Source organism: Lissotriton helveticus, chromosome 7 (assembly GCF_964261635.1).
Source record: "Lissotriton helveticus chromosome 7, aLisHel1.1, whole genome shotgun sequence".
Lineage (NCBI taxonomy): Eukaryota > Metazoa > Chordata > Amphibia > Caudata > Salamandridae > Lissotriton > Lissotriton helveticus.
Window position 1 is genome coordinate 1,109,900,952 of NC_136068.1, and position 23,545 is coordinate 1,109,924,496.

Here is a 23,545-nt window from a genome sequence, read left to right on the forward strand (position 1 = left end):
TTCACTAATGACTGGGTGAGTTCACCGGTGACTGGCAGTAGCTCAGACCAGATTTGCAGGATGGAATTTACACAGTGGAATGTAGAGGATCTCAGGTGGCAGGACACAATTGACTGTCAAAGATTAGATTATCTAGTGATGCTTAGCGACGGCCTGATCTCTGCTCAGGATGCTCTGCGGTTGTCAGACAAGTTGGAGCCACATGCGGGTCCGCTCCGTTCACTGTAGTAGGTAAGGGGGAATGGGTCAGCATTGGCAAAACATTCACCCCCAGTCACAGATCTGGGTTTAATCCATTGCTCACCACGCCACCCCAGTTCAGACATGGCCATATGCAAATCAGCCTTGACCCTGTGCCTCATGGGAACAGTCCAGCCAGAACTGCCAAGCCATGTCTTCCATGGACCGGAATCAAGCATCCTAGGACCGGTTTCTGACTATCAGCCGTCATCAGCCAGGATAGATTGACTCCAGTGGCATAGTAAGCACGGGACCCACATCTGGGCATACCCTCCCCACATAGGGCGAACAGCAAAACACACAAGATGATGGTTGGAATGCTGCACATTGGCAAAACTTTCACCCCCAGTCACAGATCTTGGTTTAATCCATCGTTATGTTGCTTACCACGCCACCCCAGTTCAGACATGGACATATGTAAATAAGCCTTACAAGCATGGGAGCTGATGCTGGCAGTGGTGGTGGCATCAGTGCCACATCTCTCGGAGCAGGTTGAATAGGAGGGATAATTCCGGTCTCCTCTAGTCCAGCTTCCATGACAATGACTGGCTTGTCATCCTCATCTGCTTCCATAATTGTAAGACTTTCTAGAACTTTCCTTTTCTCTTACGTGATACCCAAGAAAGCACGTACTTCTCTCTGCGTATTTGGCACAGTAATTCGGACAATCGCTTTAATTCGTTCTGGGGTTCTTCCTCCCTTTGACAAGAGATGACCTAAGTAGGTCACTTCTTGTCGACAATACTACAACTTAGAAGGTGACACTTTATGATGCAAGTCCGACAGATGTCGCAACAAAGAAAGAGTAGCTTCTTTACAGGTTTTCTCATCATCAGCGGCCACTAACAGATCATCCACATATTGAATAAGAGCAGCACCAGCAGGCAACACAAGAGTATCAAGCTGAGTCTTCAAAGCCTGGCTATAAATAGAAGGACTTTCGCAATAGCCTTGAGGAGCTCTCTTAAACCGGAAGCTTCGGCCTCCTAAAGAGAAGCCAAAAATATCTCTACTCTCCTCAGCAATTGGAATGCTGAAGAAAGCATTTTTCAAGTCGATAACTGAAAACCAAGCAGCTGAAGCAGGAATCAAAGTCAACAAAGCAGTATTATCCGGAACAACTGGAAACTGTGGCACGACGATCTTGTTAACCTCTCTAAGATCGATCACAAACCTGTAGACAGGTGGCTGAGAAGAATCAGTACGCTTCAAGACAGGCAAAACAGGACTGTTGCACACATTACCTCTCGTCTCTTCAATAACACCTTCTTCAATCAGATCATAGATGATCGCTAACAGCGCTCTTTCACCATCACTAGAAATCCGATATTGGGGAATGCGTGGCAATTTAACATTTGCTTTAAGCGTCACAACGTAAGGTGGAATCTCCAAAAGACCCACATCATTAGGACCAGTAGCCCAAAGAGTATCAGGGAGAGAACACAATTCCGGTGGAAGCCGATCTTTAGACAAATACATCGGAGAGATCACTTTCTTACCCAATGTAAGCTGTACTCCCGAAGGAGAACAATGCAATGTCACATTCAACCTTTTCAACAAATCCAAGCCCAACAAATTCTCGCCACAACCTGTCGTTAAAATGAGGGGTGCTTCCAATTCACAAGGTCCTATAGAAAGAGACAAAGGACTAGAAACTGGGTTACGAACTGGGGCGCCAGAGAATCCTACCGAAACATTCGTTAAGCCAGACAAAGGTGCGCCAGGGAGTTTAGAGTGCATGATAGAACTCTTCGTCGCACCAGTGTCCAAAAGAAAAGACTCTACTACACCCGATGTGGCTACTGCAACATAAGGCCCACTCTGATCTACTGGAACCGACACTACTCCCTCTCTTTGTCTATGGCTGTCCTAGCAATCATTATAGTCAGCATTCTCACTCTCAACATAATAGTCATTAGCATAGTACTGAGTCGATCGACCAGATGTAATCTTCTGCTGATCAAAACAATTCATAGAATTTTGTGGGGGAAAGGAACGTTCGTTCTGAGGAAAAGCACCACGTCCTCTACCCCTAGACACTTGCTGAAAACCACCACGACCTCTCGGGCCGGCATACCACTCGCACGTTGTCCCAACACAGGGCACTCATATTTATAATGACCTTCCTCCTTACAATACGCACACTGATTCAAACCCAAGGGTGGTCTTGGAGGAAAATACCCAACGTTCTGTTGCGGCCCCTGAAATGGGGGAGGTTGCTGAAACTGTGGACGTTGCTGTGATTCTTGCTGATTCGAGCGAGGCGGATACGCCTGCTGCAAAAGAACCTTTGTCTTGAAATCTTTAGTCTTTTTCTCTACTCTATCTTTCTTGTCCTTGTCCCTATTCTTGTAGTACTGTGCAGTCACCAATATCTGGGCCGGCGAAGAAACAGTCCAAGAACTTTCAGAATCTTTCAACTTATTACACAGTTCAGGAAGCAAATTAAAAACAAATTTGTCCACAAATAATCTTTGCCCACCCTCCGTACTCATGTCCTGACCACTATGATCTATAAATGTTTCTTCAAACCTAGTGAAGAAATCAGATACACTTTCGTCCTTCTTCTGCTTACAAGCTGCTAACTTGTCCCAATTTACTCGTAACGCTGGCATCATCGTTTTCATAAGATCTATAATTTTGCAAGGTAGATCTGCCACTAGAGTCTCAGGTTTAGCACCACCAACCTGTCTAGCATCTGCATGGGCGATATATTTACCCATGTATCACCTAACTCAATTGCATGATCCTCATGACGAATTTTTGCCCACAGAGGCTGAGGTACCACGTTACCCAACAGCATATCTATATCGGCTAAATTCATGATGCATGCGTCAACTGTCTGAGACAACTCCTTGTAATAACCAGCCGGATTTTTACGGGGGTCAGGTAAAGACTGCTTAAGAGCCAAGACCTCTGCTCTCTTCCATGGCACATGTACCCATACTCGCTGAAAATGAGGCAGAACAGCTGGATTAGCGTTTGAGTCCCCTTCTCTCCAAACTGGGGGAACTTTTCTCATGGGATATTGTCTCGCTTTCCTTCTAACAGAGGAATCAGGTTCATACAATGTCTGAGGCGGAAGGCTAGATCTAAAGGCTAGTATCGTCTCTACGGCATCTGTAATATCAGATTCCACTATCATCCCTTTAGCAAAATCCGACTGAACATCAAGTAGTTCCTGTGGGATCAAACCCAAATCATTATCTTCCCATTCCTGACGCGAAAACATACACATCACATTAAAAACATACCTCCGCTTAGGCGGTTCCCACTGAAAGAAAACATCCATAACCGCTGGCAAACTATACCTTGAGGCATTTATAATCCATTTACGGGCCAACAAATCCAACACGTTATATATAGAAAAAAGGGGTCCCAGACAGAACACAACAAATTACTAAATTCACAGTATGTTGAGTTGGATTATTTCAAAAAAGATCGAATCAGGGTGCAAGGTGTTTTTATTTTCACCACACCTGTCCTAAACATTCATTAGCTCATTACTCAGAACATGAATATATACACAATACACACAAATTCAATATGCCCACAGGGGAGAGGGGAAAGTGAAGGGAAAGAGATATACATTTCTTGATAGTTCAACATCACTATTCAAAAATTTCTCTATTGTGTATGACCATATTTTAGAATCACAGGAAAAAGTTACATAGATCCCCGGACGTGGGGTCAAAAACAGTGTGTGAACATCAACATCATATTTATCAAACAGAATCTCCTATTTAGCTATATACATTAGACTGTTCTGTAGGAGTTCAAGTTAGTAGAGAAAGTCTACGTTTCGACCCATAGGATGTAGGACAGTAGATCCTTACTACGCGGGTCTTCGTCAGGACGTGAGGGAAGGAAAGGAAGGAGGGGCTGTTCCTAGAGGTAAGACAATAGAGAAACGACTTTAAAAAGGTCTCCAAACAGAGTCCCCAAAGGATAAGTCAAAACAGAAAAATAAAATAAAGAAAATTCAAAAGGTAGTGACTGACAAGGAGGTATGTACACCAAGTTACCTGCTCAGGAGTCAGATAGTGGCCTGATAACACATAGTCCTGGCCTTGGCCGTGCGAAATAGTGGAATTGGCTGTACCTATGGACCAATTGGTAAAGGGGCCAATCAATGGATATGTTCGCCAAACACGTTTGTTTTATACGTAAGAAATCACTTAGCCAAAAATCCTACCTCTGCAGTAGTGCTGTGTAGGATCATTTAATTGGGTGTCATTGTAGCAGTTTTTTGTAATTGGGTCCAAACAGCGTCAAATTTCATCAATAAATCTGTGGGTTAATAGGGAGCCGAGTTAGTGATAGCGTTGGCTCATGGCAGGCCAGGAATGGGGAAAGGTTTTTTTTTTTGCCACAGACGTCCAAAAACGGCGCCACTTAATTTCCACTCACCCGGAATAAAATTGTATAAGGAGCGTGCGAGCCAGCGTCTGCCCCGGTCAAAGCACAATCAGGATGTGCTGACAAAACGTAATCCTGGCCATTTCCGTGTGGAGAATGCTGTATCTATGGACCAAATAGTGAAGGCGCCAATCAATGGATATGAACGCCAGACAAAACGTTTGTTTTATACATTAAAAAACATTTAGCCAGATATCATACCTCTGCTGTAGTATGGAATCATTCAATGCGGTGTCATTGTAGTGGGAGGGTTTTAATCGTAAATAGGTCCAAAAAGCGTCAACGATCCATCACTTACTCTGTAGATTAATATAGAACCGAGTTAGTGAAAGCGTTAGCTAACGGCTAGGCCAAAAGGGAGGAAAATCAGTCAAAAGGCGCTGCTCGATTTTACACAGGCGCCGCTCGATTTTAAACTCACCCGAAGCAATTTTGGTAAGCGCGCGTGCGAGCCAGCGTCTAGCCCGGTCCCGGAACAATCAGGAAGTGCTGCCTTGGAAACCGAGGCCATTTGTAACCTCGCATGCAACGAGACTGGTGTTACCAAGGTAACACAGGGCGCCTGCAGGCGTCAGGACGGGCGTCAATTAAATTACATGGAGCATATCAGAAGGACATGAAAGTTAAAAGAAGGCTTGTATTATTGCTATGGCTGGTGGGACGATTATCTAATACGGTGGCAAAATTCCATGATTTTCATGACGGCTTTTATAAAACAAGGTGGTTTGCATAGATAATGCGCGGACCTGCCAATAACAAGGTAGTCAAGGCGCATATTGTAGCACAGAAACTGTAGTAATCACAATATTTGCACAGAACATGAAATTTGGGAAACGGAATTATATTTCAAAACAGGGGACTAAACCCAGTTCCTGCATTAGGTCAGTTCACTATAAGTTAATCAAACCAGCTTTTAACAAAACAAGGTTTACACATGTAATATACGGGCAGAAGCGCACATTGTGGTCCAAGACATTATGTGTGCGGACCTACCCTGCAAGGTGGTCTAGGGCACAGTTTCTTAACACATTGATATGTCCAATAAAGATTGACACGTGACCAAATGGAATATGATTCTCAGTATTAGGCGTGAACCTACCTCATGGTGGTTAAGACGCACAATTGATTTATAGGGTGGCCATCTGAGCAAAACTGCTTTCGGATTCATTCAAGCCCATGCGCACTGAATCAAAAAACCTGATCCATTTTATCTCTCTAACGTTGAGGATTGGTTCTATACTCCCACCCCTGGGACCCAATCTCACTTGTTCCAGAATGGTCCACTTGAGGCTTTCCGGGGGGTGATCAAGGTTTTTGCAATGGTCTACCAAAGGGGCTCCCTCAACCTTACACCTTACACGGCTGCAGTGTTGCAAGAAACGCACTTTCGCTCGTTGCTGTGTCTGGCCAATGTATATTAGATTACAGGGGCAAACTATGCAGTAAATTACATTGGATGAATTACAATTGGTATGTGACTTTAATGTCACTTGATGTTGTCCATGGGCAAAGACTTTGGTCTGAAGTGTGGCTGGGCAGGCTTTGCAAGAGTCGCAGCGGTAGTGACCCACAATGGGGGTAAGTTCCACATTGATGTTAGGGATTGTTCCTTTGAGGTATTCAAAAAAGAGCACACCACGTGGTCTCGAATATTCTTCGCTTTTTTAAAAGCGTGAAGCGGTGGGTGGCTGCAGTTGAGATCCTCAGTGATCAAATGCCAATACTTATTTATAGTTTTCTTTATCGCATTACTTTTTGTGGAAAAAGTGGTCACACAGATAATGCGTTGATCATTGTTATTCCGTTGGGGTCCTGACTGCAGTAGAATTTCCCTTAGGTTATGCCATGCTCTCTTTTTGGCTTTTCTGACCAAACGCCTAGGGTACCCGCGTTCAAGTAACCGTTCCATCAAGATGGTTGCTTGCTCATTGTAGTCGTCTTTTTTGCTGCAATTGCGGCGAATCCGTAAAAATTGCCCGAAAGGCAAATTGTCACGGAGTCCCCGTGGGTGATGGCTTGAGTATAGAAGCAGGGAGTTCCTCTCCGCAGGTTTCCTGAAAAGGGTGGTTTGCAGGATCTCATTCTCCACAAAGATAGTTAAATCCAAAAAGTCTATAGATTTCTTGTCATATTGAATAGTGAACTGTATGTCAGAAGTACGTCCATTTAGCCAATTGAAAAAAGTTTCGATATCCTCTTCATTCCCAGTCCAGATACAAATGATATCGTCTATGTATCTCATCCACATGTTTATTTTGGATCTGAAGGGGTTGGCATCATTGAGTATGAACACATCTTCATACATGGACATGAAGATTATGGCCAGGTCAGGAGCAAATGCCGCCCCCATCGCCACGCCCTTGGTCTGAAGGTAAAAGGAATTGCGAAAGATGAAGAAATTCCTCTTCATTGCAATTTTTAGTAGCAAGATGATAAAGGATGTTGGTACTCGGGTTGGTGCCTCCCGTTTGTCAAGTGCAATAGTCATAGCTTGCAGGGCCTCATCCTGGGGTATGCTAGTATACAGTGACACGATGTCACAGGTTACCAAAAGTTCCTCATGTGAATTATATGGACGTCCGTCAATCAGATTAATGACGTGTGTGGTATCTCGCAGGTAAGTTGTAGTTGCTTCTGCTAGGGGCTTCAGAAAGAAATCAATATACCTACACAGTGGTTCCAAAAGAGAGCCGCAACCAGATACTATTGGTCGGCCTGGAGGTTGGTGAAGATCCTTGTGTACTTTCGGTAGTGTATAGATGGTGGGAAGGCGTGGGTTCTTTTGATTTAGGTACTGAAATTCATGCTCGGACAAGAAACCTTGTTGTAGGCCGTCCTGGGTCACTCTCAGGATCTCCGCTTTTAGTTCTCTAGATGGATCCCCATCCAGTCGTTTGTAACTCACCCCGTCATTCAATTGTCTCATTATCTCACTGGTGTAGTTGTCCAGGTCCTGTACAACAATTGCACCACCCTTATCGGCAGGTTTCACTACCACCTCGATGTTGTCCTTTATGGATTTGAGCGCAAGTTTCTCTGCTTTGCTAGTATTGAACTTAACGAATTGTTGTTCTCCCAAAATTTTGTTCACATCCCGTAGGACGAGGCTTTCATAGGCCAGGATACGTTGGGTCATGGCGTGAGTAGAAGGTACGAAAGTGGATGGTGGCCTGAAATTAGTCGCAGATAGGGGCTGCTCAAAAGGTTTATCCTTGAAGAAGTATCTAAGTCGTATCTTACGAAAAAACTTGTGGAGTTCTACTATGGTGTTGAAGGTATCAGGTTTTGCGGTTGGAACAAAAGATAAACCTCGACTGAGTACTTTGATTTCGTCATCTAGTAAAGTGTATTTGGAGATGTTGATCACAGGGGAAGTCCTTTTTACCACCTGTAGTTCTTCCTGCGGGTAGACCGTTCCCCGTGTTCCTCCTGGGGGAAGCTCACTTGTTTCGTGCCTCTCCCTCTCCCGGAGTCCCACTCTTGACCAGCATTGGATTGCCCCCTGCCGTTGCCTCTGTTCCAGTTGTTCGATCTGCCACGTGGTGGTCTCCATCCGCCCTGGCCTAAAAAAGGTGTAGGTTGGTATGAAGGTCCGTAGGAGTCTTGATATCCGTATGTACCACTTGGACCAGCTCATTCAGAGTCCTCTCCCGAGCTGTACGATGAATCAGAGAAAGTGGTATAGTTTCGTCTACCTCTAAAGGAACCGCGGCCGCGGTTAGTGAATCTTCCTAGGCTATCTTGCCTGTAATATTCGTCCTGAAGGTATGGATATGTTCTTTTTTTGTCATATAGTTTCACATCACGCGCCAGTTTCTCAAGTTTCCTTTTTATTGTATTAGTTTCAAAGTCTTGGAGAGTTGCCACAAGTTTAGTCAAGGCTTCTTTTGAATTTGTGAGGGTAGCGTCCCCAGTTATTTCAGCCTTCAGATCAGCTATCTGCTTGGTTAAGATGGCAATTTGCTCATTGGCAGTTTCAATTCCTAAGACCATCCAATGTCGCGAACAATTGTTCGCGACAAAACTGAAGCCTTCACGGAATTTCGGCACGTCTATAAAGATTGCGGGTTCAACCTTAACCTGTAAGCCCACAGGGATAATGTTCGATTGTAAACACTGTGCAAGAAAATGACCATGGAGTTTAGTTCTGACCAGTTTCTTTTCCAGACGTTCCAGATTGTTTACTTTATCATTAAGAGAGAAATCAATAACGGGTGTAGTAGGTGACAGAAAATTATTGGCAGGATCTAGAAGGAGTTGCTTAATGTAGTCATCGGTATAGGAAAGGACCTCCTTGTCAACCATACTGGTTGGGTAGACTAACAAAATTAGAAAAAGTATAGAGAAAGATTTCAAGTGAATACAAGGGAGGAAACCTCGCAGACCAGCGTCTGCACGAAGTATATTATAAGTTTTGGGGTTGAACCCATATAGTCAGTGGGACCTGGGTAATTGCTCGGTATATATAGAAAAAAGGGGTCCCAGACAGAACACAACAAATTACTAAATTCACAGTATGTTGAGTTGGATTATTTCAAAAAAGATCGAATCAGGGTGCAAGGTGTTTTTATTTTCACCACACCTGTCCTAAACATTCATTAGCTCATTACTCAGAACATGAATATATACACAATACACACAAATTCAATATGCCCACAGGGGAGAGGGGAAAGTGAAGGGGAAAGAGATATACATTTCTTGATAGTTCAACATCACTATTCAAAAATTTCTCAATTGTGTATGACCATATTTTAGAATCACAGGAAAAAGTTACATAGATCCCCGGACGTGGGGTCAAAAACAGTGTGTGAACATCAACATCATATTTATCAAACAGAATCTCCTATTTAGCTATATACATTAGACTGTTCTGTAGGAGTTCAAGTTAGTAGAGAAAGTCTACGTTTCGACCCATAGGATGTAGGACAGTAGATCCTTACTACGCGGGTCTTCGTCAGGACGTGAGGGAAGGGGTGGAAGGAGGGGCTGTTCCTAGAGGTAAGACAATAGAGAAACGACTTTAAAAAGGTCTCCAAACAGAGTCCCCAAAGGATAAGTCAAAACAGAAAAATAAAATAAAGAAAATTCAAAAGGTAGTGACTGACAAGGAGGTATGTACACCAAGTTACCTGCTCAGGAGTCAGATAGTGGCCTGATAACACATAGTCCTGGCCTTGGCCGTGCGAAATAGTGGAATTGGCTGTACCTATGGACCAATTGGTAAAGGGGCCAATCAATGGATATGTTCGCCAAACACGTTTGTTTTATACGTAAGAAATCACTTAGCCAAAAATCCTACCTCTGCAGTAGTGCTGTGTAGGATCATTTAATTGGGTGTCATTGTAGCAGTTTTTTGTAATTGGGTCCAAACAGCGTCAAATTTCATCAATAAATCTGTGGGTTAATAGGGAGCCGAGTTAGTGATAGCGTTGGCTCATGGCAGGCCAGGAATGGGGAAAGGGTTTTTTTTTGCCACAGACGTCCAAAAACGGCGCCACTTAATTTCCACTCACCCGGAATAAAATTGTATAAGGAGCGTGCGAGCCAGCGTCTGCCCCGGTCAAAGCACAATCAGGATGTGCTGACCTAAGTGATTTCTTACGTATAAAACAAACGTGTTTGGCGAACATATCCATTGATTGGCCCCTTTACCAATTGGTCCATAGGTACAGCCAATTCCACTATTTCGCACGGCCAAGGCCAGGACTATGTGTTATCAGGCCACTATCTGACTCCTGAGCAGGTAACTTGGTGTACATACCTCCTTGTCAGTCACTACCTTTTGAATTTTCTTTATTTTATTTTTCTGTTTTGACTTATCCTTTGGGGACTCTGTTTGGAGACCTTTTTAAAGTCGTTTCTCTATTGTCTTACCTCTAGGAACAGCCCCTCCTTCCTCCCCTTCCCTCACGTCCTGACGAAGACCCGCGTAGTAAGGATCTACTGTCCTACATCCTATGGGTCGAAACGTAGACTTTCTCTACTAACTTGAACTCCTACAGAACAGTCTAATGTATATAGCTAAATAGGAGATTCTGTTTGATAAATATGATGTTGATGTTCACACACTGTTTTTGACCCCACGTCCGGGGATCTATGTAACTTTTTCCTGTGATTCTAAAATATGGTCATACACAATTGAGAAATTTTTGAATAGTGATGTTGAACTATCAAGAAATGTATATCTCTTTCCCCTTCACTTTCCCCTCTCCCCTGTGGGCATATTGAATTTGTGTGTATTGTGTATATATTCATGTTCTGAGTAATGAGCTAATGAATGTTTAGGACAGGTGTGGTGAAAATAAAAACACCTTGCACCCTGATTCGATCTTTTTTGAAATAATCCAACTCAACATACTGTGAATTTAGTAATTTGTTGTGTTCTGTCTGGGACCCCTTTTTTCTATATATACCGAGCAATTACCCAGGTCCCACTGACTATATGGGTTCAACCCCAAAACTTATAATATACTTCGTGCAGACGCTGGTCTGCGAGGTTTCCTCCCTTGTATTCACTTGAAATCTTTCTCTATACTTTTTCTAATTTTGTTAGTCTACCCAACCAGTATGGTTGACAAGGAGGTCCTTTCCTATACCGATGACTACATTAAGCAACTCCTTCTAGATCCTGCCAATAATTTTCTGTCACCTACTACACCCGTTATTGATTTCTCTCTTAATGATAAAGTAAACAATCTGGAACGTCTGGAAAAGAAACTGGTCAGAACTAAACTCCATGGTCATTTTCTTGCACAGTGTTTACAATCGAACATTATCCCTGTAGGCTTACAGGTTAAGGTTGAACCCGCAATCTTTATAGACGTGCCGAAATTCCGTGAAGGCTTCAGTTTTGTCTCGAACAATTGTTCGCGACATTGGATGGTCTTAGGAATTGAAACTGCCAATGAGCAAATTGCCATCTTAACCAAGCAGATAGCTGATCTGAAGGCTGAAATAACTGGGGACGCTACCCTCACAAATTCAAAAGAAGCCTTGACTAAACTTGTGGCAACTCTCCAAGACTTTGAAACTAATACAATAAAAAGGAAACTTGAGAAACTGGCGCGTGATGTGAAACTATATGACAAAAAAAGAACATATCCATACCTTCAGGACGAATATTACAGGCAAGATAGCCTAGGAAGATTCACTAACCGCGGCCGCGGTTCCTTTAGAGGTAGACGAAACTATACCACTTTCTCTGATTCATCGTACAGCTCGGGAGAGGACTCTGAACGAGCTGGTCCAAGTGGTACATACGGATATCAAGACTCCTACGGACCTTCATACCAACCTACACCTTTTTTAGGCCAGGGCGGATGGAGACCACCACGTGGCAGATCGAACAACTGGAACAGAGGCAACGGCAGGGGGCAATCCAATGCTGGTCAAGAGTGGGACTCCGGGAGAGAGAGAGGCACGAAACAAGTGAGCTTCCCCCAGGAGGAACACGGGGAACGGTCTACCCGCAGGAAGAACTACAGGTGGTAAAAAGGACTTCCCCTGTGATCAACATCTCCAAATACACTTTACTAGATGACGAAATCAAAGTACTCAGTCGAGGTTTATCTTTTGTTCCAACCGCAAAACCTGATACCTTCAACACCATAGTAGAACTCCACAAGTTTTTTCGTAAGATACGACTTAGATACTTCTTCAAGGATAAACCTTTTGAGCAGCCCCTATCTGCGACTAATTTCAGGCCACCATCCACTTTCGTACCTTCTACTCACGCCATGACCCAACGTATCCTGGCCTATGAAAGCCTCGTCCTACGGGATGTGAACAAAATTTTGGGAGAACAACAATTCGTTAAGTTCAATACTAGCAAAGCAGAGAAACTTGCGCTCAAATCCATAAAGGACAACATCGAGGTGGTAGTGAAACCTGCCGATAAGGGTGGTGCAATTGTTGTACAGGACCTGGACAACTACACCAGTGAGATAATGAGACAATTGAATGACGGGGTGAGTTACAAACGACTGGATGGGGATCCATCTAGAGAACTAAAAGCGGAGATCCTGAGAGTGACCCAGGACGGCCTACAACAAGGTTTCTTGTCCGAGCATGAATTTCAGTACCTAAATCAAAAGAACCCACGCCTTCCCACCATCTATACACTACCGAAAGTACACAAGGATCTTCACCAACCTCCAGGCCGACCAATAGTATCTGGTTGCGGCTCTCTTTTGGAACCACTGTGTAGGTATATTGATTTCTTTCTGAAGCCCCTAGCAGAAGCAACTACAACTTACCTGCGAGATACCACACACGTCATTAATCTGATTGACGGACGTCCATATAATTCACATGAGGAACTTTTGGTAACCTGTGACATCGTGTCACTGTATACTAGCATACCCCAGGATGAGGCCCTGCAAGCTATGACTATTGCACTTGACAAACGGGAGGCACCAACCCGAGTACCAACATCCTTTATCATCTTGCTACTAAAAATTGCAATGAAGAGGAATTTCTTCATCTTTCGCAATTCCTTTTACCTTCAGACCAAGGGCGTGGCGATGGGGGCGGCATTTGCTCCTGACCTGGCCATAATCTTCATGTCCATGTATGAAGATGTGTTCATACTCAATGATGCCAACCCCTTCAGATCCAAAATAAACATGTGGATGAGATACATAGACGATATCATTTGTATCTGGACTGGGAATGAAGAGGATATCGAAACTTTTTTCAATTGGCTAAATTTACGTACTTCTGACATACAGTTCACTATTCAATATGACAAGAAATCTATAGACTTTTTGGATTTAACTATCTTTGTGGAGAATGAGATCCTGCAAACCACCCTTTTCAGGAAACCTGCGGAGAGGAACTCCCTGCTTCTATACTCAAGCCATCACCCACGGGGACTCCGTGACAATTTGCCTTTCGGGCAATTTTTACGGATTCGCCGCAATTGCAGCAAAAAAGACGACTACAATGAGCAAGCAACCATCTTGATGGAACGGTTACTTGAACGCGGGTACCCTAGGCGTTTGGTCAGAAAAGCCAAAAAGAGAGCATGGCATAACCCAAGGGAAATTCTACTGCAGTCAGGACCCCAACGGAATAACAATGATCAACGCATTATCTGTGTGACCACTTTTTCCACAAAAAGTAATGCGATAAAGAAAACTATAAATAAGTATTGGCATTTGATCACTGAGGATCTCAACTGCAGCCACCCACCGCTTCACGCTTTTAAAAAAGCGAAGAATATTCGAGACCACGTGGTGTGCTCTTTTTTGAATACCTCAAAGGAACAATCCCTAACATCAATGTGGAACTTACCCCCCATTGTGGGTCACTACCGCTGCGGCTCTTGCAAAGCCTTCCCAGCCACACTTCAGACCAAAGTCTTTGCCCATGGACAACATCAAGTGACATTAAAGTCACATACCAATTGTAATTCATCCAATGTAATTTACTGCATAGTTTGCCCCTGTAATCTAATATACATTGGTCAGACACAGCAACGAGCGAAAGTGCGTTTCTTGCAACACTGCAGCCGTGTAAGGTGTAAGGTTGAGGGAGCCCCTTTGGTAGACCATTGCAAAAACCTTGATCACCCCCCGGAAAGCCTCAAGTGGACCATTCTGGAACAAGTGAGATTGGGTCCCAGGGGTGGGAGTATAGAACCAATCCTCAACGTTAGAGAGATAAAATGGATCAGGTTTTTTGATTCAGTGCGCATGGGCTTGAATGAATCCGAAAGCAGTTTTGCTCAGATGGCCACCCTATAAATCAATTGTGCGTCTTAACCACCATGAGGTAGGTTCACGCCTAATACTGAGAATCATATTCCATTTGGTCACGTGTCAATCTTTATTGGACATATCAATGTGTTAAGAAACTGTGCCCTAGACCACCTTGCAGGGTAGGTCCGCACACATAATGTCTTGGACCACAATGTGCGCTTCTGCCCGTATATTACATGTGTAAACCTTGTTTTGTTAAAAGCTGGTTTGATTAACTTATAGTGAACTGACCTAATGCAGGAACTGGGTTTAGTCCCCTGTTTTGAAATATAATTCCGTTTCCCAAATTTCATGTTCTGTGCAAATATTGTGATTACTACAGTTTCTGTGCTACAATATGCGCCTTGACTACCTTGTTATTGGCAGGTCCGCGCATTATCTATGCAAACCACCTTGTTTTATAAAAGCCGTCATGAAAATCATGGAATTTTGCCACCGTATTAGATAATCGTCCCACCAGCCATAGCAATAATACAAGCCTTCTTTTAACTTTCATGTCCTTCTGATATGCTCCATGTAATTTAATTGACGCCCGTCCTGACGCCTGCAGGCGCCCTGTGTTACCTTGGTAACACCAGTCTCGTTGCATGCGAGGTTACAAATGGCCTCGGTTTCCAAGGCAGCACTTCCTGATTGTTCCGGGACCGGGCTAGATGCTGGCTCGCACGCGCGCTTACCAAAATTGCTTCGGGTGAGTTTAAAATCGAGCGGCGCCTGTGTAAAATCGAGCAGCGCCTTTTGACTGATTTTCCTCCCTTTTGGCCTAGCCGTTAGCTAACGCTTTCACTAACTCGGTTCTATATTAATCTACAGAGTAAGTGATGGATCGTTGACGCTTTTTGGACCTATTTACGATTAAAACCCTCCCACTACAATGACACCGCATTGAATGATTCCATACTACAGCAGAGGTATGATATCTGGCTAAATGTTTTTTAATGTATAAAACAAACGTTTTGTCTGGCGTTCATATCCATTGATTGGCGCCTTCACTATTTGGTCCATAGATACAGCATTCTCCACACGGAAATGGCCAGGATTACGTTTTGTCAGCACATCCTAATTGTGCTTTGACCGGGGCAGACGCTGGCTCGCACGCTCCTTATACAATTTTATTCCGGGTGAGTGGAAATTAAGTGGCGCCGTTTTTGGACGTCTGTGGCAAAAAAAAAAACCCTTTCCCCATTCCTGGCCTGCCATGAGCCAACGCTATCACTAACTCGGCTCCCTATTAACCCACAGATTTATTGATGAAATTTGACGCTGTTTGGACCCAATTACAAAAAACTGCTACAATGACACCCAATTAAATGATCCTACACAGCACTACTGCAGAGGTAGGATTTTTGGCTAAGTGATTTCTTACGTATAAAACAAACGTGTTTGGCGAACATATCCATTGATTGGCCCCTTTACCAATTGGTCCATAGGTACAGCCAATTCCACTATTTCGCACGGCCAAGGCCAGGACTATGTGTTATCAGGCCACTATCTGACTCCTGAGCAGGTAACTTGGTGTACATACCTCCTTGTCAGTAACTACCTTTTGAATTTTCTTTATTTTATTTTTCTGTTTTGACTTATCCTTTGGGGACTCTGTTTGGAGACCTTTTTTAAGTCGTTTCTCTATTGTCTTACCTCTAGGAACAGCCCCTCCTTCCTCCCCTTCCCTCACGTCCTGACGAAGACCCGTGTAGTAAGGATCTACTGTCCTACATCCTATGGGTCAAAACGTAGACTTTCTCTACTAACTTGAACTCCTACAGAACAGTCTAATGTATATAGCTAAATAGGAGATTCTGTTTGATAAATATGATGTTGATGTTCACACACTGTTTTTGACCCCACGTCCGGGGATCTATGTAACTTTTTCCTGTGATTCTAAAATATGGTCATACACAATTGAGAAATTTTTGAATAGTGATGTTGAACTATCAAGAAATGTATATCTCTTTCCCCTTCACTTTCCCCTCTCCCCTGTGGGCATATTGAATTTGTGTGTATTGTGTATATATTCATGTTCTGAGTAATGAGCTAATGAATGTTTAGGACAGGTGTGGTGAAAATAAAAACACCTTGCACCCTCATTCGATCTTTTTTGAAATAATCCAACTCAACATACTGTGAATTTAGTAATTTGTTGTGTTCTGTCTGGGACCCCTTTTTTCTATATATACCGAGCAATTACCCAGGTCCCACTGACTATATGGGTTCAACCCCAAAACTTATAATATAACAAATCCAACACAGCCCGTTCCTCGGAACCAGGAAGCTGACTACGACTCTGCTTACGTTCCGAAACAGGGGTCATAGTCAATGACCCAAACAATGGCGACAATAGACTAGAAACAGTCTCTGTTATTCGTTTTCGAATAGAAGGAGAAGAAGCGGTCATAAGAACAGGAGAATAAGTGTTTTGAGGCAAAGAAGGTGTAGGAATAGGAACAGTAGTTTCAGATGCCGAAGCGGAAGGCAAAGGAGTTCGAGGCAAAGCTGGTAGCAAAGCTGGCGACCCTAGAGCGGGTTGCGCAGGAGGAGGTAAAACCACCTGTGGAGTACCGGGTGGCTGAGCAACAGCAAAAGGTTGAACAACAAAGGGTGGAACAACCGGTGGTAATGGAGGCGCAGTAGCACCCTGCACATAAGGAGGTGGTATTCTCAGTAAATGAGACATCAAAGGATCTTTCTCAAGATCTTCAATCGTTTTCGGAGGAGGAGACGGCAAGGCCGGATAACATTTATCTATGGCCATGCAACGTTGCCTATCTAACACCTCAATTGCTTTTTCTTCTTCATTTTCCTTAAACTGCCTAGCAGCTTGCATTATCGACAACCCCTTTTTCTCTCTTATCTCTTTTAGCTTGTTTTATTTCTCTCTGTTTGGCCTCTTTACGCCAAAGGCGAAAGGAGTCAAACATTGCCGGCCGGGCTTTCTTCTTAAACAACGCTACTTCTAGATTATCTAAAATCTCAGTATCAAAACTACCATGTTGGGGCCATCGTAAAACACCATCCTTTTTAGTGTAACGGATCCATACTTCGTTATAAGTAATAGGACCCACTCCGTGTTTTGAATAGAGCTCATAAGTCGGAGTTCCAACCGGAGGTATCAGACACGAATCCTCCAATCGGGAATCCCTGTTGCAACCACAACCAAACCAAGTACCAAATATGCTACGATTAGGCATCTTCGCTCACTAATCGAGCTTCAAACTTCAAGGGATTATCTCTACCGATACACTCGTAAATATACAAGACCCTCTGCTTTGGAAATTGCAATTTTCAAATCAAAACTAAGGACAAATCAAAGCTAAGGACCAAACAAACTAAGAACCTAAGGACCAAAAACTAAGGACTGGGAGCGACCCACTTATACTTAACTGAGGTATCAGTAACGCCACCAGAAGATCCGTCTATCGTCTCACCGTACAAAGCATCACAAATGGGTCCAAGACAGGGCGACAGTCAGGGCAGCAGTCCTTCATTGCCGTCAGGAAAGCGGGAAGCCTCGCAGAAAAGACCTTCAGTCCACATTCGACATGCCGCGGTCGATGAAGTGGTGGCCGTCCTCCAGAATTTCCTCACGAAGCTCCTCACGATCCTCGGGCTTGGATCGGTAACGCTGAAGTCGCCCCACGTTGGGCGCCAACTGAAGAACCGGGTTATTTAAGACCCGGCGGCGCCAGGGGCACGCCCAAAGTCTTCGGGTTTCACCTGTCTTAGAACACAGAGACACGGAATCTTCTTGGTGACGTCAGAGATCAAATTTATTGGCTGCAGCCAGTAACAGAAGTCCTAGAAGTAAACACGGTATGAGTTCTCAGGAGACTGCTCAACTTTTCAAAGCAAGCCATCCCTTTTTATACAAAAAATTGTGCTTCAGGCAAACATTCCTTATTTACAGTTTGACCACTCCCATGTTTCCACGACAAAAAGCAGGAGCATGATGACAAACCCATTTTTCAGTTTGTCCAGCCCATAATCCATCATTGGTTAAATAAACTTAACATTTTTCATCAGACAGGTCGATCGGACCCATAATAAAAACGGGCACATCCCCATCGTAAATAGGTCATAAAGAAGGAACAGAAAGAGATGAGACGCAAGATAGAAAGGTGTGTGTGTGTATAATAAACTCAGCGATGTCCTGCTCTTTGATCTCTATCTCGATCAGCTAATGGGTAAGAACTGGTTTGGCAAGGTCAGCTTCAGGCAGCAGTGTCAGTTCATTTCAGGTCAAACAGGAGTCAGCACAAACTCAAGCTAAGTTGCACGTGTCCCAGAAACTTGTTCAGCCACAGTCATGGGCCTATGTGAGGGCAACCACAAAATGGCTGCCAAGCACAAAATGGAACCCAAGGGTTTCAGAATGAAATCGTCAAATACACAGTAAATCCATCCGTGTAACATGACGGAAACACTCATGCTTGCTGAGCGCACTGTTTACGGTTCGCTGTTACCAAATTCGTAACAGAACCACGAGCATTATGACCCAGGGTCAGAATTCACGGAACCTCACTCTCTCTGAAGGTCTCAGAATCAGCTAGGTTCCAATCCATGTTCAGACCACGAGACGGGGGGCTTGGAGAAGATGGTGGAGTACCCTTCCTTTTTCTTGCTAGGCATTTGGAAGCCAATGGTTCTAAAAGAGGAGGTTCTTGCTCAACAGGAAGCTCAACCTCCTGCTCTGCTCCTACTTCAGGAAGATCTACAATTACTGGCTGTGGCTGTTGTCCAATTGGCTCAGTTTCCTGTGATGATGGCGTACTACTTTGTGAAAGAGACAAATCCAATTCACAGTCACTGCTCATCGGTGTCACTAAGATTGCAATGGCGGTCTCGCTGACAGACATTGGCTTGGGTTGGGGTGGTGCTGGTAATGCAGAAGTGCTGCTCCCAGCTTGCCCCCGGGAGGCTGATGTGGCAGGCGCATGTTGGCTGAAAAAGATTGTGGTCGGCACACAAGTGGTAGAAATGTGCTTTTTCTTCTCCTTATTGGTCACTTTCTTGGCAGCACCTTTATTTGGGGTTATCTTGAAGCTGTCAGTTGGCAGTGGCACTTAGCTGAACAAACGGAAGTGATTGAAGGGCTCTTTCGCCATGTGATGTGTTGTGTGGTCACGTCATGTTGTACTGTGGGCGATGTCTTTGGTATCTAAAAGCATACAAGCAAGAAAAACATTTTGTAAAATGTGGCATTTTAATTGATGCAGTTTGAATTAGTACAGTCAAAAACCATACAATTTAGTGTGCTTCCTTAGGATTATAATCGTAAATAATTACCAACAATAGTGTATCCATTCAAAGTCAAACCACACCACCATAACATAATATGTATCTTTTTCAATCAGGATAACAACATACAGATGTAACTGTTTGCTTTATGTGCATATAAGAGAGACACCTGTGACAGACAAGGAGATGCAGGGGAAAATGGAATAATCCTCAAAAAAAGAATGCTGGTGTGTGTGCACCTATGGCAGGCAGGGGTTCAACGGGAAAATGAATGCTGATGTGCACACGGTTGTGTGCCTATGGGAGGTCAGGTATGGATGGATAGAGGGAAGATGTAAAAAATAAAGTAATGTTTTAAATTAAAAACCATTAAAAAAGATTACAACTTTTTAAATTAATAAAACAATTAATGAAAAACAAATGAATTGCCTAGGACTATGAGAAACCCACCGGGAGGCAAGGTGGTACAGGTGAAAAATGCAAAACCTTTCATTTAATATAAAACATTGTTCAGAATCTACATATACTACTAAGACCCTCAAGCCTATTATTAAACTGATATCAGGGAAAGGTAAAACAAATTAACAAAAACAAAAAGGCAGAGCCCCCTTCTATCAATATCGCTGAAAAATTGCTTTGAAAACAGAACTAAGAGGGTAGCTGCACATAATGGCCGTTGTCCACACGGTCAAACAACGACAGCATGCAAGGAGGCATGGCCACAACAAAGAACACATGCAGGTCAGTGGCAAAAGCACACTGACTGGCTATACAAAATGTCCACAGACTACATGGTCAAACAACAACAGCAAGCAAGGTGGCATGGCCACAACAAAGAACACATGCAAGTTTTTGGCAAAAGCATTCTGGCTGGCTACATAAAAGGCCCACTGACCAAATGGCCAAACAACTTCAGCAAGCAAAGAGGCATGGCTACAACAAAGAACACATCCAGCCTGGGGGCAAAAGCACATTGTGGCTACACAAAATGGCTACCGACCATATGGCCAAACAACATAAGCAAGCAGGGAGGCATGGCCACAACAAGGAACACAGGCAGGCCTATGGATACTGCTACACAAAAAGGCCTCAGGCCACATGGCGCAGAGAAAAAGGACAAATGGTGGCCTAAGCAAGACACACAAACACTGGCCAGGCAACCAAGGAATGGTAACACTGAAGAAAGCGCTACCATGAATTCAACAATGCCAAAAACAAAAATTATGTGAGCTATAAAACTTTTTCAACGACACACATCTTCCCAACACATCAAATGCACTTTATTCTGAAAAAAAGAGAAAAACAAAAATGAAACCCCCCATTTTTAATTTAATCTAATGCCATCCTTGCCCTAAATGATGTTTTAAAATAAAATATACCACAGAAACAGTCGCTTGATGCACCCATAACTAGTAATGTGCCTACTGGCTAAATGGCCCTTGGGCAGACTAGGCCACTCAATCAAATAAATGAATACTACAAGTTTAACAAACTTATGTGAGCTATAAAACTTTTTCAACGACACACATCTTCCCAACACATCAAATGCACTTTATTCTGAAAAAAAGAGAAAAACAAAAATGAAACCCCCCATTTTTAATTTAATCTAATGCCATCCTTGCCCTAAATGATGTTTTAAAATAAAATATACCACAGAAACAGTCGCTTGATGCACCCATAACTAGTAATGTGCCTACTGGCTAAATGGCCCTTGGGCAGACTAGGCCACTCAATCAAATAAATGAATACTACAAGTTTAACAAACATGGAGAAAATTTATTGAACTGTGCAACTTTTTTCCTTTACAAAAGATAAACAATGAAATGTAAATAAATAACTAGGCCCCTACTGAACCTCTAGGCCACTAACCACAATAAAATTTAAAAAGTGAATAAAAGTGTAAATACATTCCGATCCTTCCACCTAAAAATACAAATGAAAAGTGACCAGGAGAAGGACAAAGCACAGGGAGGAGCCTGCTGGACAGGAACAGGAAGTTAGCGTTTCTGGTGAACTTCCTTCTTGTTAGAAAAAAATAAATAAAGGCTTCTCGCACTGGAAAACAACTTGAATGGTCTGTTGGAGTAGAATATTAACTCAAAAAAGCCTTTTCAAATAGGTTTAGCTGCTTCACGAGTGAAGAACCTGTTCGAGGTGCAACCACAGTTGCTTGTGCTTGACAGCATCACGAAAATAGCACTGGAAGGTGCTGTCCTTGGCGGAAGCTATGGAAGCGGTTGCCAAAACCTGCGAATCGCTAACAGCCAACATTTTTTGTCGCTCTAGCAATGCACGTCAAAACAAGCCTTGCGTGTGCCAATGGAGAAATAAACTTCGCAATGTGCCGGATGGTGGGATTTAACTGGAACTCTGCATTACACACGTAGTGCTGAGTTCTAGAATTCCGCCAGCTCCACAAGCGGAGTGAATTTTCCACTGAGGCCTAGTGAATACTCATTGGTATGTGATCAGTGGAATTCCAACACTTCTCACTTTGTCCCATTCCTGGAGAGCTCACTCTTGTGAGATTCACTCACAATTAATATTGCATCACACTGGGGTAACATTATGCATGAGTAAATCCCTTTATGTGTACAAATTCTCACGTGTGAATTACAAAACTAAAGTTTCACTTGAAAATTAAACCATTAGCATGTGCAACTTATTGATGCTTGTGCAAATGGTATTGTAAATCTGGCTGTGAATGTAGCCAAGCTTACTAAGAGACATCTATTGCGAATTTGAAACAACACAGCCCATTTGTCCAAAAGATTACAAAAAAAATAGCCAGAAAAGGATTAGGAACAGAATATGTGAAATGTGCGTAATTTACTTATGTGTCATTTTGCATAATTTTGAAAAGTTATGCAGAATTAAATATAACTACGACAGATGTCCATCTAGCATTTAGCTCTATATTTTCATGTGAAATGCATCTGCCTGTCCATATTGGAAATGAGAAGGCATTTAATGACATAATAAATAGCTACAAAAAACGGCTGCAAAGAGCAGCTGCTCGCTGGTAGAAAAATTAGGCTCTTGTTGTCCCATGCACAGGAACCTTAGGCTCACTGTAAAGGAAGTTGTCCTCCCAGTATATGTGATAGCTCCCAGAAACATCACCTGCTGCTTGGACTTCAACCTATTTCTTCATGCCCTCAAGGGTTGGGCACTTCCTTTATGCCCTAAAGAACTGCTCGTTGGTATGTCTTCCTTCTACATGCCAATCAGCAGGTGTAGGCTGGTCACCAAGGGGAGCAATGTCCTCCTCAGTGGACTTCAGAGAAGCCATCGCAGGTGCCCCATCTATCTCACTGTGCATACATTCAGGGGCTAGTTTCCCATGCTCGCTATCTTTCCCTTTTTAGCAGCTGGCTGGGTCATTATTCCAGACTCCAGCCCTTTTTGAATCCATTCCCGGGCCAACATGGATCTTGTCGTGGCATAGATCCACTCAGGTAACCCCAACAACACATGAGCCTTCTTTCCAGATAGTGTGCTCAAGGTCATTACCCAACAAACAGGCATGCCAGGGCTCACAGCAGCCTTCACCCACCCCCACTCAAATGGAACCAGAGCCCAGTCAAATGGAACCAGGGCCACTGGATAGTGACCCTCCCTGTTCTCAGTCACCATAACTTGGTGGAATGCTTTGGTAATCACCTGCTCTGGGGACCCCAGCTGACTCCTTACTATGATCATGCTAGCACCCGTGTCCATCAGAGCCTCCACTCCTTGCAGATTGAAGGTGACCTATTGCCCCTACTGAGTAGTATTTAAGGGCACATGGATCTTAGAAACCATCTTGCTGTCACCCATGGACACTAGGATACCCGTTCTAAACTCCCCCCCCCCCCAAGTTGACTGGGACAAACTCCTCCCCTAGCACT